Raw genomic sequence first — 15,913 nt, 5'->3', positions numbered from 1 at the left:
GTTCAAGAGCAACAAGGAGAAAAGACAATTTTTCATACATTTCGCGAGGTGAAATGAATGGCAAAGGCCCGATCTCCACCACGTATAGAACACCTACAGGGTTGTTAGGGATATTGATCTAGGCTATGCCAACCTAAAGTTACTTGCTTATGTGAGAGGTACTTTTATATGCATGGGGTAACACCCCTGAGAAATATAGTAACTCGTACAACATTTAGGCTTAAAACACTTCACTTGACTGGACTGGCAGGGTAGTTAATGATGTAAGAGAAAGGATGTCCGTTACCTCCGATTCTAGACTTGAAGATCGTCTCCACCGGTTCTCCTGTGCAGGCACGGTCGCACCACTCCTCGCAGTAACTCTTTTGCGTATCAATCAATAATCGGACTATGACTCCGTACTCTAAGACAATCGTACTATTTCTAACCCAGAGATCTTTTCACGCGATCTATTTTAGCGAGATTCAAACTTCCTAACGTTAGCCGGCTGTGCATGTTCCATCCTTCCCCCAACCGTTCTCCGAGTTAATGCTGACTTTTGTTTTATTTCCTACTAGTTCCTGTTAAACTCCCGTACCTGCTGATTCCTCATCTTTAGAAGGTCGGCGTCGTTATACGATATTAAGTTATCGGATAGGGTATAGTGTCATAGTGTGTATCAAATAAATATCATGCGCTTACGCACTTAATACATTTTTACTTTATAATTTTTGGAGTTTTTCCGATCCCTACTCCTGCCGTTGAATTACACATACTCGCAACCAGAAGAGAAACATAAAACATAGTGTAAAAATCTAAATTTTTGTATTATCGACCCATAGCAGCTACGGACGACCCAAATGACGTCAAGTTTAGTGTTCTTTGTGCATAAACATACTATATTTAGCCCGTCTGAGCTACCCTGCAGTTGCGCTTTAATATATTAATTCTTAGGTTCAGGAGAATGTAATTTTCGGAAACTTATGACTGCCTACATAATATTAAAGTTTTGCTAAACCCATTTTTATTATCGACTTACACGAAAAATTCTTACCTTCTTTGATCGCGATCCAATGTAAAGCTTAGGGCAACCAAATGACGAACTAAATTCTTTAGGGACACAACGGGGGTGGCGCCTTTTCGCCGGCAAGAAACCAAGAAAGCAGAAAGACCATGAAATTGAAATCGAATATGAAATCCAGTTTCCACACGATGTTGAGTTCTAGGCCTCTTATCTAATGAATGTATACATTTCCAGAGCTTGTGTATGTTTGGGTGTATTGAGTTTTTCAATTACAGGATTTTATTTCGGAGGGCGGGGCTCATTCCTAATCAGCATGGACGTCGACAGTAATATTTGTAGGGTGGGGGGCAGGCCATTGATAAAACTTGATTTGTAGAAAAAATAATGACTATAATAATTATTATCATGGTTATTTTACAATAATAAATAATATAAATTATTAAAAACAAACCAATTTTATTCCAATCAGATAGTCGTTCAAATCGGCCGGTTCAACGAAAAATATATTAGACAAGAAATTATTATTTTTACTTCTGCCGTTTCTAATGTTTTATTCATCTCAGCTTATTTTATAACGTATCCTTCTGTAATTTCCATCTTGTAACCCTATTGTATAGTCATAGTTTGAAAACAGGCTAGATGAATGATGAATTGTTTAAGTAAAAGGCATTCAAATAAAGCTGTAATGGTATGGTGATTATCGTTATTTGTTTCTTTTGTTTATAAGTTCTCGTCGCCAGCTCCATTTCGCCACCGAAGTTACCGGGTTCGAATCCCAGACTGGGCGTGGGTGTTCTTTGCGAGTGTCCATTTATCATTTTCATCGTCGCGATTGGCCAAATGGGTTAAGAAATGCGACGCTAAATAACAAATAGGTTCACGTTTTTCTCAGATAGGATAATCAGGACTGGAACTAGAATTTGAACTGGAATCCTAACCACTGTGGAATGTGCCTCCACCGAGAATCGACAAGGGACTCGTTAATGGTTATTTTCTTTTACTGTTCAAGCTGAGTCCTATGATGGAAAGTGGGATGAGGTCAGGATCACAGGCGTGCGCAGACGCTCTGATTAGGGGGTTGGGGAAAAAGGCTTGATGAAAGTTCAGTCGGGAAAGAAAACCTCATTTTATCTCAATGTTTTAGTTTCATTGCATTGATGGGTGTGCGTGCGCGTGCGTGTCGGGGGGGGGGGAGGCGGTGAGTGTGTGTGTGTGTGTGTGTGTGTATATATATATATATATATATATATATATATATATATATATATATATATAATGCAGCAACATAGAAGCACCACAACGAATAAATAAATAAATTGTCTCTGAAATGTGCCGCTGTTCTTATCCTCCAAACAATTGTGTTCATGCACTTAAGACAAAACTGTTTATCAACAAGAACTTCTCTTCCACACAATGCATTGGAGAAAAGAAAATTGCGAGCAAGAAAATTTTTAGATCCAAATTTTTGCAAACTGAAAACAATATTGATTTAATATGGCAGAAAAAAATTCATGGGGCGCCATGGCATTCTCTTTTACAATTTTCTTCATTTAGATCGTTCGGCACTCAGAAAAGCAGACACTGCAAGCGAAGCCAGCAAGAAAATTTTACGAAATGTATTTTTATTTGTATAAAATTTGATATCGAGGGGGGGGGGGCAATGTCCCATTGTGCCACCCTGCAGGTGCTCTTGGCCGTCTGGAAGAAATAATTCAAGAAAGACGTGAAAACTAATTCCATCTTGAGTATCTTTTTGTCCTGCTACTCTTAGATTCTGCTAGTCTTGCTTTCTTTTATGTCAATGTTTGCCCCCCTCGCCGCCTCCGTACCGATGTAAAAATGCCACTCCCCTTTCATACTGAGTAGAGGATCTTTCAAGTTATAATATCTACACGGATATATATGCAATATTTCACATAGGCTACATATGTGTCTAATTATAAACTTTAATATTTCACGTGGATTAAACCTCCCCTGTGGCGTAGCAGCAGTAACCTCGTCGCCTTGAAATCAAGGTGTCCCGGGTTCAATACCCGATGGAGCCACATGGCTTTTCAGATCCCACTTTAAACTATATAGGTTCAGTCCCGATTAGCCTTTCTGCACATAAAGTGGACTTAAAACTAGCCTTGCAGTTGAAACGTACAGTCAAAATAGATAGTAACATTTTCCATCCCTCTTGCCTGCTTCTAACTCTGATAACAAATATGGAGTGATATTTTTCTGTTGTGAAAAAGTTTTTTTTTTTTTTTTAATCTTTATGTATTTTTCGTCTCGTAAAACTATCAAATGCTTGTTAAACTTCTGGTGCAATCTGGAAATTAAAAAAAAAAATAGCATTATGTCAGTTCGATGTCATCAATTTTACCAGTCATCGTAAAATTGGAATGTTTTACGACACACTCATAGAGGGGGCGAGAAACGAAGATAAATATAAAAGTAAGAAAAATGAAAGTAATTTTTACAACATGTTTACTCAAAAGTAATGTCACATTAAGGCTCGAATGGATCTTTGACCTTCGCCAGCGAAGCAGTTTTCGAAATTTACCCTTCTCTCGGAAAACCTATGATATTCTAAACTCTGAAGAATTACATGTGTTTAGAATTACTTCCAGAATATTAACACGAATCTTCGTGTGGTTTACTCTCGTTGTTGTCTAGATAGACGTGGCTGTCAGGCACGTAGTCAGGGAGAGGACTCTGGTGGCTGAAGCCCCCCCCCCGAAATCCTACAAATAGCTAATTTAGATAGTGGATAGTGCCCCCACTTTCTCGCCTTTAGATGACGGCTGCTGATTAGGGATGAGCGACCCCCGAAATAAAACAGTGTCTACGAGCCTGGTGGTTGCGTGAGCCTATTAAATGTGCTAACAAGAATTGAGATTCGGAGGAAAAAAAAGTCAAGAATTCAAAATAAATTGGGCTGTTCAAGCTAAATCAGGGCAGGGCGTCAGGCATATGTTGCGCGTCACGATCAGCCAGCCATCTTGGTTGGCTTCTGTAAGAAGTGTTCAGGTGTGTTTGTGCTTCCCTTACAGTACAAGAACTTTAAAACGTACAAAGACAAAACAAACACCAGCCAGAGGCGCAGCTGGCCTCTGATGACCACTGGAAATGCAAGGAAAGCTGTGCGACGGTGAGCATACGTGGTGAGACTTACGTGAAGACATGACTCAATTCCTTACACGAACATTGCATGCATACATATGAGTAAGGGCTGAGTAAGGCTAAGGTGTGATAAAGCACAGGGGCTTGTAGAAAGAGCTCAGAAGTATTGTACGGTGTTGCCAAATCTTAAGATTTAACTTGCTATAAGTGCGCAGATATTTAAGAAAAAACTGATTTCTTTGAATTAAAAATACACGTTTTGGTAACTGAAATTGGTAATTTTTGACTAAATTTTTTGGTAACTCTAACCAAATGTACACTATTATTAAAATAATTTGGTTCTTTTGAACAAGAATTTGTTTATCGCCTATTTCAACGAATACTTGCTTACCATTTTTTTTTCGTTTTTCTTTTTTTGTTATCCAAACAAACCCTCTTCTCTGTGCAGATTTCCATGAAATTGGGGCTTCAAAATTTCTGGGCATTTCTTTTTGCCTATTTTGTTTTCGCTTCAAACTATTTTCCTTTGAGATTCTTTTTCTAGTTCTTTGCTTTGCGTCCATTTATCGGTGAAGAAGGTTTGATTGATTGATGGGTTTGGGCCTCCGTGATGGTGTAGTGGTAACATTGTCGCCTCGTAATCAAGGGGTCCCGGGCGGGGATCGATACCCGGTGGAGGCACATAGAGATTCGGATCCCACTTTAAACTGTAGGCCCAGTCCCGATTAACCTTACTGTGCATAAAGTGAACTTAAAGCAGAAACTCATTCACGATTGGTTGATTTATCTTACTTACCTTTTCTGCCACTTTTGGCTAATCGAGAAGATGAGGATGAATAGTGATACGATGATATCAGTACAGGAAGAATCACAAACATATATGGGCGACACGACACGAGCCCTACAGAGGATAATCCTTGCTGCAGGTCCAGGCGCCAGAGCCTCGTTAGTCTGCAAAATTCAATTGAGGGTCCATCACGTGGAAGTGAGGTCGAAATTTGTGTGACTTCGCAATAGTTCACGCCTTACACCCTCGTATGCTAACCGGGACCTGTCCTACAGTTTAAAATGGAACCGAACCAATACGCGTCTGCACTGGGTATCGAACCCGGATCCCTTGATTACGAGGTCATGACGTTTCCACTACGTCATAGGAAAGGGAACCAAAGCTATTTTCGTGAATAGTTGCACTGGCCGTGAGATTTATGCTATTTTACTTGGAAATATCAGTGAACATAGCTGTCTGATACTGCTGTTGGAAAAGTTGGTTATGGAACGAAAGAATCCATTGCTACACAGAGGAAAAAGCTTTTTTGAATAAGAAACAAATAGTTTTTCGAAAGAATATATTTGTTTAAATAGATTGTTCACCGGAACCTAATTCTTTTAGTAATCGTCAACATTTGCTCAGAGTTACCTCAAAATTACGAAACTTAGTAAAGGCTACCTTTGTTTTTTTGTACGTATAATGTGTGTACCATTAATTCGTTATTGAAAAAAAAAGATACAGTACATGAGGCCAAGAGAGATTCTTCCCTTCATTTTTTCTCTTTCTGCCCCCTCTTTCTCTTCATCCATCTTTCTTTTTCTTCCTCTCTCTCTCTCTATTTTTCTTTATCTATTTCTCTCTACATATTTCTTTCTCTCTCTTTCTCTCTCCTGAAAAACAGAAAATAAAGATGTAGTTTAGAGAATAGGAACAAAAGGTGAAGAGCTGTTTAGGACAAGAAAGGGAAAGTCTCACTCTTTCGAATAAGGGAAAAGAAAATAGCAACACAGAGAGAGAGAGAGAGAGAGAGAGAGAGAGAGAGAGAGAACACTAAAAACCAAATTCTCTTATTTCCAAGATGGACTTCCTGTTCTTTCTATTTCTTTCGGAAGAGGGTATTGAAGACGTGACTTTCTCTCTCTCTCAGAGAGAAAGAGAGAGAGAGAGAGAGAGAGAGAGAGAATTTATCTTTTTCTTTCAGAGCGACTTTACGTCGCTATTCAGCCACGGATGATCGTGGTGATTTGAATGAATTATGACAGGAAGAAGTGAATGATTGACTGAAATTAAAATTGTGGGCGCGTCGCTATTTTGCAGCCGTCACATTATACAGAGCTCACCAGCCCCTTACCATAGCTAATATCAGCACATGTCTCTGAGGAATAGCATCTTCTTACCTAATTAAAAGCTGAAGCTGTGTGAGGCACACATGAGGACAACACACAGGAGAACACAGAGGATTATTCTGGCCGTATGTCCCGACGCCACAGCATCGTTGGCCTGCAAGATTGCAGTTACCGAGGTACAGTGGCGGTGATTAGGGGGCGAGGGGGGCATTTGCCCCCCACTTTTTACCACTTTTGCTGCTGTCTATGCTAAACCTTGTCCACCAAGGGAAAGTAAACTGTCCTTGTACCCCTCGTTTTGGAACCCAACCGCCGCCACTGCCGAGGTGTACTACGTGGAAGTGAGGTTGACATTTCAGGGCCTCTCCAAAAGTCACCCTTTATATCCCGCCGAGTATCGGACCGGATAATGGAAACAGGATTTGCATTGGGGGGGGGGATCACGGTGGAATCCCCCACCAACAATCTTTACCTCGGAAATCCACCCACCATTCCTGGGGGGGGGGAGTTTTTGTTATAACAACAAAAGATAAGCAATTAGTTTTGACTTCAAATATAGTTTACTAACGATAATATCTCAAACACACTCAAAATAGTGTGTTTGCGAGTGTTGCATTCTTTCTATCCTTCTGTCTTTCATTTCAAGATATCGTTAACAGACCTACACCAATGACAATATGCGGACGTCAAAAGTAAAGCAAGAATGCAGCGCAAACATAACTACGAAATCTAATTCATTTATATTAATAGAAAGCAAAAACTAAACAAAAACTAAAAATTCAACTATTTGAGCTACGAATATTTGACATCTATATCCGTTAGTAAAGGAATCATTGTCTTACTTTATGAATATCTGATGTATTTAAAGGAAACAAATTAATTTATATAAATATAAATAATATTTAATAACAGTGTATTTTTAATTTTAAATATTTAGTCACATACTTTTATATTTAATGACAAGATAAATAGGTAATCATAAGATTATAATTTCATATACATATATAAAGGGTGTTTTTTTAAGTGTGATAGAACTTTCGATAGGGATAGCTGTCATTTGTTTTGTTTTGATGACATGTTGTTTTCCTCATTTCATATCAGTGAGCATTGGCAAATGATCATGGAAAAACTGACGGCGCAACAACGTTTACAAATTGTGGAAATATATCTCCAAAATCAATGTTCTGTTCGCCAAACGTATAGAGCACTTCGGAAATATCGGTGCTGTCAGTGAATTGGCCTCGAAGATCATGTGAACTAACGCCACTGGATTATTTTCTTTGGGGATATGTAAAGTCTCTGGTTTATGCTGATGAACCAGCAAGAATTGATGTTTTGGAAGGCAACATAACTCGTGTTATTAACGACATACGTCCAATTACTTGAAAAAGTGGTTCAAAATTGGACTGATCGAATCCTGGTCATCACAGCTAGTCGTGGTGGACATATGCCGGAAATTATTTTCTAAAAGTAAATGCCAGAAAGTTATCTTTCAAATAAAAACACAATTGGATTCAAACTTATTTTTCTATGTGTTTTATTTCAATTCAAAGTTCTATCACTCTAAAAAAAAACACCCTATATTTGTGTGTGTTTAGCTAATCATCTCCCCCCCCCCCCAGCAGTCTTCCTTCTATGATTTTGCACCCTGATCAGCAGTATAAGTGTCACAAACATTTTTGCAAACATTCTCAGTGATGAACATTTGTATAAAATTTTTGGAATTTTTTTGGGGAAGGTTCGGCGCTCGATAAATCCAAGTTTAGCCTCACAAGAACTGATCATCCTATATACAACGTTGCTGAGACAGAGTATTTTCAAAAGATACAGTTAGAATTTTTCAAAACAACAAAACTGGCAACACAGGAGCGCGACCACCTGCACACACAGAGCCCTCTGGTGTGTTTTCGTTTTCCTTCCTCTATCCGAACACGTGCTGTTGAGAAAAGAAATAAAAAAGAAGTATTTGTTTTTGCTTTCTGACTTCTGGCTCCTTACCAACCAGGCGAACACAAAGGGGTGACCAAGGCAACCGTGAGTGGTGAAAAGGGTTCGACATTTTTTACTTTACTCGAAGGGCTTGTCCCTCGGGGAGAGGCAGTGACGTGTCCAGAAATTTCAGAATAGGAGGATGACTATAGACTGTCACATTCTTCAATTCCTTGCATCAGAATCAAGGAGGGATTTATAAAATTTGGGCTCGAGCCCCCCCCCCCCCCATGTTAATGATATGGGGAAAAAGCCCCTCTTGTAAAGTTTACTCTGAATTGTGCCACATGAACTTAACTTAAAATACACATTTGAAATGTTCTAGACCATCAACTTTGGGGGGCTGAGACCGCTAAACCATCAACTTTGGGGGGGGGGGGCGCTATGATCGGAGAGAGCAAAACACACGAGCTATTACTATATACTAACTATATAATTATGAGTATTGTTAACATTTTTACTAAAAAGAGTTTCAAAATAACGAGGTGATATGACAATTATACCAGTATGTTGTTTAGTGAATTCTGAACAATTTGAGGTCGTAAACACGACTTTCAGGCAATATTGATATTTACGATATTTAGTTATCCTCGAAATCTCTTCCTCTAGTCCAAAGAATAAGAGGATAATAATTCTAAAGTCTTTGAGTTTATTTAACACTGGCTTGCAGTCAAGTACGCAAGGAAAGCTTATGAAAAGTCTGTATTGTGAAAGCAGGAACGGCTATGCTCAAAGTCATTATTGCTAAAGCACGGCGTGCTATGTGTTTTTTATTATTGCAAAATTAAATTTAAGAAGTAAAATATTGTAGCAAGAACAAAAAAATGAAACTAATTTTCCTGCGATTTGTGTTAACATTTATGTAAATAATTAAATAAAACTGTTAAATATTGTAAATATTCGTTATTTTTATGGGTACGTCAACACTAAGGTTCTTTGCACCTGTCACATGTCCTTTCTTTACAAGTCTGTTGCGGACATTAAAACACACCCATGCCCTTGCCGGGACTTTTCGAGACCTCCGGATCAAAGTGAGTTGAGTCGACCACCCAACACGCTCGGCTACCGAGGCCGGCATAAAACTATTATGTTGGCCACTTAATGTAAATACATAGCCTACTTTTAAATAAAAATGTTAATTGTTATCTAAAAAACAAATGAGCAGACAAACGTTTTTCATGTTACATTTCATTTGCATGAGGAATATAATAGCTGCTTAAAAACAGCTATACGAAGACGTAATTTATATTTTTGTAAAGGGAGGGAGTGAGTCATTCATTCATTTATTTCAGTGAACAGAGCCCCCCCAATAATTTTGACAAGTCGGCGCCCCTGTGAGTCAATATGGTCGTTAACATGAAAAGCAGGTGGGTGAGGATGAGCGCACTCAAAAGTTTCTCTGCCCACCCGATTGCCCACCTGAACAAATTCAAGATGTAAGTGTTTAGGAAAATATGAATGATTCAATAAGAAAAACTTGTCTTGACTCCGAGCAATTTTTTCCTATGAATATTGTCGATACCAGAAAGGCTCGCAAATTATCTTAGAAGAAATTTTGCTTATATTTTGATTTAAATTAGTTAACTGAGTACGGATATTCGTGAGAAAATATGCTGATGAATAATACCTGTCAAACTCTTATTTAAAATTGGAAACATGATCCAGTTAGTAATACTTTTGTGGCTAGAAGTAGCACAATATCTGGCTATAGTCCAAGTGCACACATTTTCTGAGTTGGAGAGTAGAAAATCATACAAGAGAAGATAAATATCTTAAAGCAACGAAACACGTAAATAAAACCACATTCTCCGCGTTGCTTCCATGTGGTATTAAAAATAACTTCGATCCATGACAAGGTGTCCTTATCCTAATATCTGGGTAATGGATGCCTTATTTCGATATTGTGATAATCAGAGAGTGCCAACTTCATAAACATTGGGGAAGGGACAAGATTGAAAACATTATTTTTTATGTATAATGTCAGGGTGCGAAATCCTGGGGGAACAGGGGGATTTCCCCCACCAACAAGCTTGACCTCAAAAATCCCCCCACCGAAAATTTCCGGGGGGGGAGAGTTTGTGTTCTAACAACAAAATATAGTTTTCATTTCTTATGTACTTCATGAAGGATAATATCGAAAACACAGAAAATAGTGTTGTTATAAGTGTTGAATGCTTTCTCTCTATCTCTTTCTTTCTTTCTCTCTCTCTCTCTCTCTCTCTCTCTCTCTCTCTCTCTCTCTCTCTCTTCCTTTTTCAGATATCTTTAACATAGCTATACCAATAACAATATGCACACAAGAAAAGTATAACAAGAATGCAAGTCAAATATAATTATAAATTATAATACATTTCTTATAAAATTGAGCAAAAGCTAAACAAAAAGTTACAAAAAATAAAACATTTTCAAATATTTTGTAATTTATTGACACATTTAACCAGTTAGTAAAGGAATTTGCTACTTTATAAATATGTGTTTAATGTTGTTTTTTTAAAATTTAGTAATTAATTGTATTTTATATTTAATAACATTATAAATATTCATATATATATATATATATATATATATATATATATGTGTGTGTGTGTGTAGAAATTACTATCTTCCTCCCTCCACCAGTCTTCAATGATTTCATACCCTGTATAATGTAGATACTTCGTGAGAAATTTGTAGAGCAGAAAGTTGTCCACCTTAAGTTGGCGCTTATTGTGATAATTTTCAGTAAATTATTTTTTCCCAAGAGTTCCAAGCCGATGACTATTCAATCGAAAGGAATAACGTGCTCTATAATAAAATATTAGGTACAAATCAATGGCGCTGCTTAAATACATGCTTTATAGCGTGTACAGTGCATATATGGAAAAATTAATTAGCTTATCTAGCGTTCTCTGCACTCTTCGCGTGGCAGTGGTAAATGCTAACAGGAAATGCCTCCCTGGAAATACTGTCTGCTAACAAAATGCTGTAGGATTTTTGGAAGCATAAATGCTAAGAGAAATGATTTCGTCTAAAGCGGGCATTTTTTATCAATACTTAAGCCCAGCCAGCGCGCCGAAAAAATTGTGCCACCGTTGATGCCTGGTAGTTAGAAATGATGACACCTCTGCACAGTCCTCTGCACGGCAAAAGAAACAGCAGGCGAATTGCCCATCATCATTTTCATTCAGTCTGTTTTCCGCAGCATAGGGGTGCGCAGACCCTCTGATTAAGGGGAGGGGGCAATAGCCTTGATGAAAGCTCATTCGAAGAAAGAAAAACTTTTTTCCACCTCACTGTTTTATTGTATTGATGAGTACTAAACACGTGAGTATATTGTGTGTGTTCTCACCCACCGAAAATCACTATATTAGAAGAATTTATTTCCAATGTGTGACCAGTGGCGGCGATTGGGTTCCAAAACTAGGAGGCAAAGACATTTTACTTTCCCTCGTATATAAGGTTTAGCATAGTGCAGAGGCAACACTGGCAGAAACCTTTTCTGACCACATCTCTGCAGTCACTAAGAGTTCCATGCGTATGCTGGATCTCCTCTATCGTTTTACTGAAATAAACAACATGTCTGCTCTCGGCACTTTTTACAAATCTTTGTTTCACCTAAGCTTGAATACTGTTCTCCGATCTGGTCTCAAAATTAGATAGACTAAATTCTGTTCTAAATTTCTTCCTGGCCATTGTTCGTCACCGAATTTCATCCAGAAAACATTTACAAAAGTCCATCCTTCTGAAAATGATAAATATGCATACCCCTCATTATAGACACATACTTGCAGACCATATTTTCCTCCATAAAATAACCAATGGGAACATAAGAAGTGATCGCCTTCTTCAAGAAATTCACTTTCGAGTACCGTCGCGCACCACAAGGAACACTCAGCTTTTCACATATCAGAAACCCAGATTAAGCCTAACACAGCGTTCTCTCTTCCAAAGACTACTCAGCCAATACAACAGTCTACCAAACCAAGTTGATATTTTTGAAAACCAGTCACGTTTTATAAAGCTACTGTGTAAGAACATGTAATCCACTTTATCTCATATGTATGTATGTACAAACGTGAAGTATGAAGGGAAAAATTATGTATTTTAGTTTATGTTATTATTATTTATTGTTACTTCCATTGTTATTTTTTGTTATTTCCATTGTTATTATATTCCAATGTAAAATGGCCTAAGCTGTATTCGGAATTCTGTGGTAAATAAATAAATAAATAAAAAGTGGGGGCAACCGCCCCCCTAATAGCCGCCTGTGTTTGTGACCAATTTGTTCTGCGTCGGCCACATAGGTGTAACACAACTAGGCTAACGAATAAAATGCATGAGTCTTGATAATAAGTAATTTGCTGGAGAAAGAAGTGAGATGGTCCAATTACATAAATTGGAAATAAACCCGCCTTTGTTGCTTGGAACTTTCGTCGGCTTAAAAAGACTTTATTTTTTGAAAGAGAATAATATTGTTTAATAACGGTAATAAAATGTCTCTACACTACATTTATTTCTAAGTGAGAGTATGAGGAGGGGCAACTACCCCCCTTTGCCCCCCCCCCCGTGCGCACGCCTATGGTCCACGATATGATGATTATGAAATGAAATACAGTATAATCATCAATAAGCAAAGGACAATGTCTGTTTCACATCAACAGACACCCTACCTTAGAACACCACAGTGTCAAGAATAAAAGCGAATAAAAATGGTGATGGACAATTTGCCTAATAATATATTTGCCGTTGCCTGGACATGGACGAAAAGACAAGTCACTTGCATTTGCATTGTATCGCGACCGGAAATTTGCTTTGGACATCGTATTTATTGAGCCATCGCGAACTTTCTTACCCGTCATTCACAGCATGTCCTTTTTCGTGCAAACATCACCGTTTGTCAGAGTAGGTCCTCGAACTCCTTAAAAATGGACAAACTTTGTTCTCAAAGCGAAGAACTTCCTCTTCAAGATAAACAACGAAAATTCACAACCTTTGGAGAGAGTCGAAAAGGACCGCTGGAAAGCTCAAGACAAACATTACCTTTCCCTCCCTCCCCTTGCTTTTGCTTTTGAAAGCTTGCACTGCACGTGGCCAGGTGTCGCTAGTGTTTGGCTAACAGAACGTTCTTCTTTTATTTTTTGTATTTTTACGAGTCACGGTTGACTTTATCTTTTTGATGGGGTTAAGTGCGGAAAGGGGTGGTCTGTGGTGGATATCCAAGGGTTGTTACTTCCCTTTTCTCCCGGTCTATAAGTAAATTTCCATTCCACGGTAGCTACTCTCGTTCCATTTCTGGACATAGACACGAAAAATGTTACTGAAGAAATTACGGTTAAGGCGAAGAGTGACAATTACGCACCAGTTGTGCATTTATTTATTTCAATATCGACGGATTTGGCACTGCTATTTAAAAAAGGGATTGGTATGCAAGAGAGTATGAATTTCTCTCCATGTTGCAAGTGGAAACTGTTTATCAAGTTGATTAGTAAGCTAGACACGATGTTTGAAAAATATGATAAAGTTTTTACAGAATCCCATGCATTCCTTATGAGAAATCAACTTCAACTTCAAGTTATGGCTAATCAAATAGGAGTTTCGACTTTTCCTTCTACTATGACATAGTTCAACGTGTTCTCTTCCGTCCATGTACTTTTCTACATCATTGAATGTTTAATATTCCAGAGAGAACGAATAAAATAATGATCCCATAAACCCAATGCATTTCTCCTTGCCTCATACGGCCATCTTGCCAGTGTTGCCAAACCTGATGTACATAAAAGATCTACATTTCACCATTAGTAGAGCTAAAGATGACTTTCAGGGAGCTAGATTAACGAAGGCTACATAAAGTGCACCCTAGGGTACTTTTAGGTGTCAGAGGGGTGGGGACACTGCTATTTCCGTTAGCTTTAAAGTGATGGCAATTTATTCTTAATTTTCACCGTCTACATTTGGCGGCTACACCCATCTCAATAATCCACTGATGCTGATATGAAATCGAAAATAAAGGATTTCTGGGTAACAATATTGTTATCTTCACCTCAGCCACAGCGCTATATAAAAATAAGTAAGAGGGCCTGCGTGACGCAGCCAATATAACAAAATCACGTCATGTGCAAAATGTACATTCATGTCAAAAAGTTGGTCTTTGTGGGCCGGAGGCAGTGGTGGCATCATAGTGGGGCAGGGGGCGGATGCCACAGTTCACAGCCAAACGAGTGCACGAAAGAGCCAGATCTGACTCCAAGAGAGCGAAGTTGGCAACAGTAATCTGCAGCTGCAGCAGCAAGAAAGACCTAAAGTCCGCCCGGCCAAAGAATGGACTTGAGGAAACCCAGACTTTCCGCCTCCAGTTGAAGGGGTGAAAAGCGGTGTTGCTACCGCTTGCTACACGCCTCTCAGCACGGCAGCTGGACAAAGCCGATTGATTCAGCGGTTCATGAGACCCTCCCTGTCTCTCGACGAAAGATACAAAAATAGATTTTCCAAGTCCATTCTTTGTGACTCTCCCCCTTAAAATAGTAAATTTCCGCTACCACTCAATTACTAAATACAAGTGAGTATCGCCGTTATTTGAAGAATTATCGGGCATTACATAGTTACCTCAATTAATTTATTTTTAACGATAATTTGTAAAGAAATATTCAAAATATTCAACTACCCTAGGGGTTCCGAATTCGAATTCCGGCCTGGACAGGGGTGTACTTTGTGAGTGCACTTTCATTATATCATCACTCAAAGTGGCAAAAAAAAGCGAAGTAAAATAAATCAAATAAATCAATTAAAATTGTAGCAATGAAATTTGTGCAATCCTTGGGCTGCTGTACGTTGAACCTCATCGATTATTTCTGTATGTCTACGTGCATGGACTCTGGTCTCGAAGGCCAGAAAACAGCGGCGATGGGACTCGACGGGCTGACCACGCGATCTGTCGCCTGGCAGGCTTTGGCTCTCAAAGGGCTGTTGCATGTACAGTCACCAGCAATAAAAATGGCACACCTAGATCCTGAAATACATCCCTGGAAAGTGTTATGTGCGTTGCTTAACTCTACTGCGATAGAACCAACTTGAAATTCTATTTTTATCTTTTCGTTTCAAAGATAGAGAGGGTCACGTGAACCCTTGAACCAATCAACTTGTTCTAGTTCATGGGGAGGGGAAATTCATGTGGTATTCTGCTTTGTCAAACGTACGGCTGACAGCAAAACAGGTGGCATGTTGCTGTGTGGTTTGCACTATTTAGCATAGCACTATATCATCCCCGCAGTTTATCACGCAGAGGTCCCTACGCATACGTCGCTTACTCTCTACGTGTATCGATGCATCCAAAAAAACGGTCTAATCCGTTGAGGGATGGCCACTTTCTGCGATCTGGGAGCCTGAAAATCTGAGAGCATAAGAGAGTCCGTAACAAAGTCGGAACCGGTATTTATATAACTTGACAAGTTTAAAAACAAGACGCTGCAAATAGCTGTTGCGCAGCTCACACCACATTTCCCCACTCCATTCTTCGCAGCGACGTTGGTTAGCAGTGTTGCAACCTGGAGGGAGCGGAATGGTCTAAGGATGTTCAACGAAATTTGTATTCGCTCTTTCCTGGGCTGTTTTCTACCTGTCGGAGTACAGAAATTCAGCTCACCTTTCGCCAACGACTCTTTTCCTTCTTTTAAAACTTGAAGTCCCCGATGGCGCAGTGGTAGCGTCGTCGCCTTGCAATCA

This window comes from Lepisma saccharinum, chromosome 7, assembly GCF_977018435.1.
Source record: "Lepisma saccharinum chromosome 7, izLepSacc3.1, whole genome shotgun sequence".
In the NCBI taxonomy this organism is placed as follows: Eukaryota; Metazoa; Arthropoda; class Insecta; order Zygentoma; family Lepismatidae; genus Lepisma; species Lepisma saccharinum.
This window is presented reverse-complemented; position numbering follows the sequence as displayed.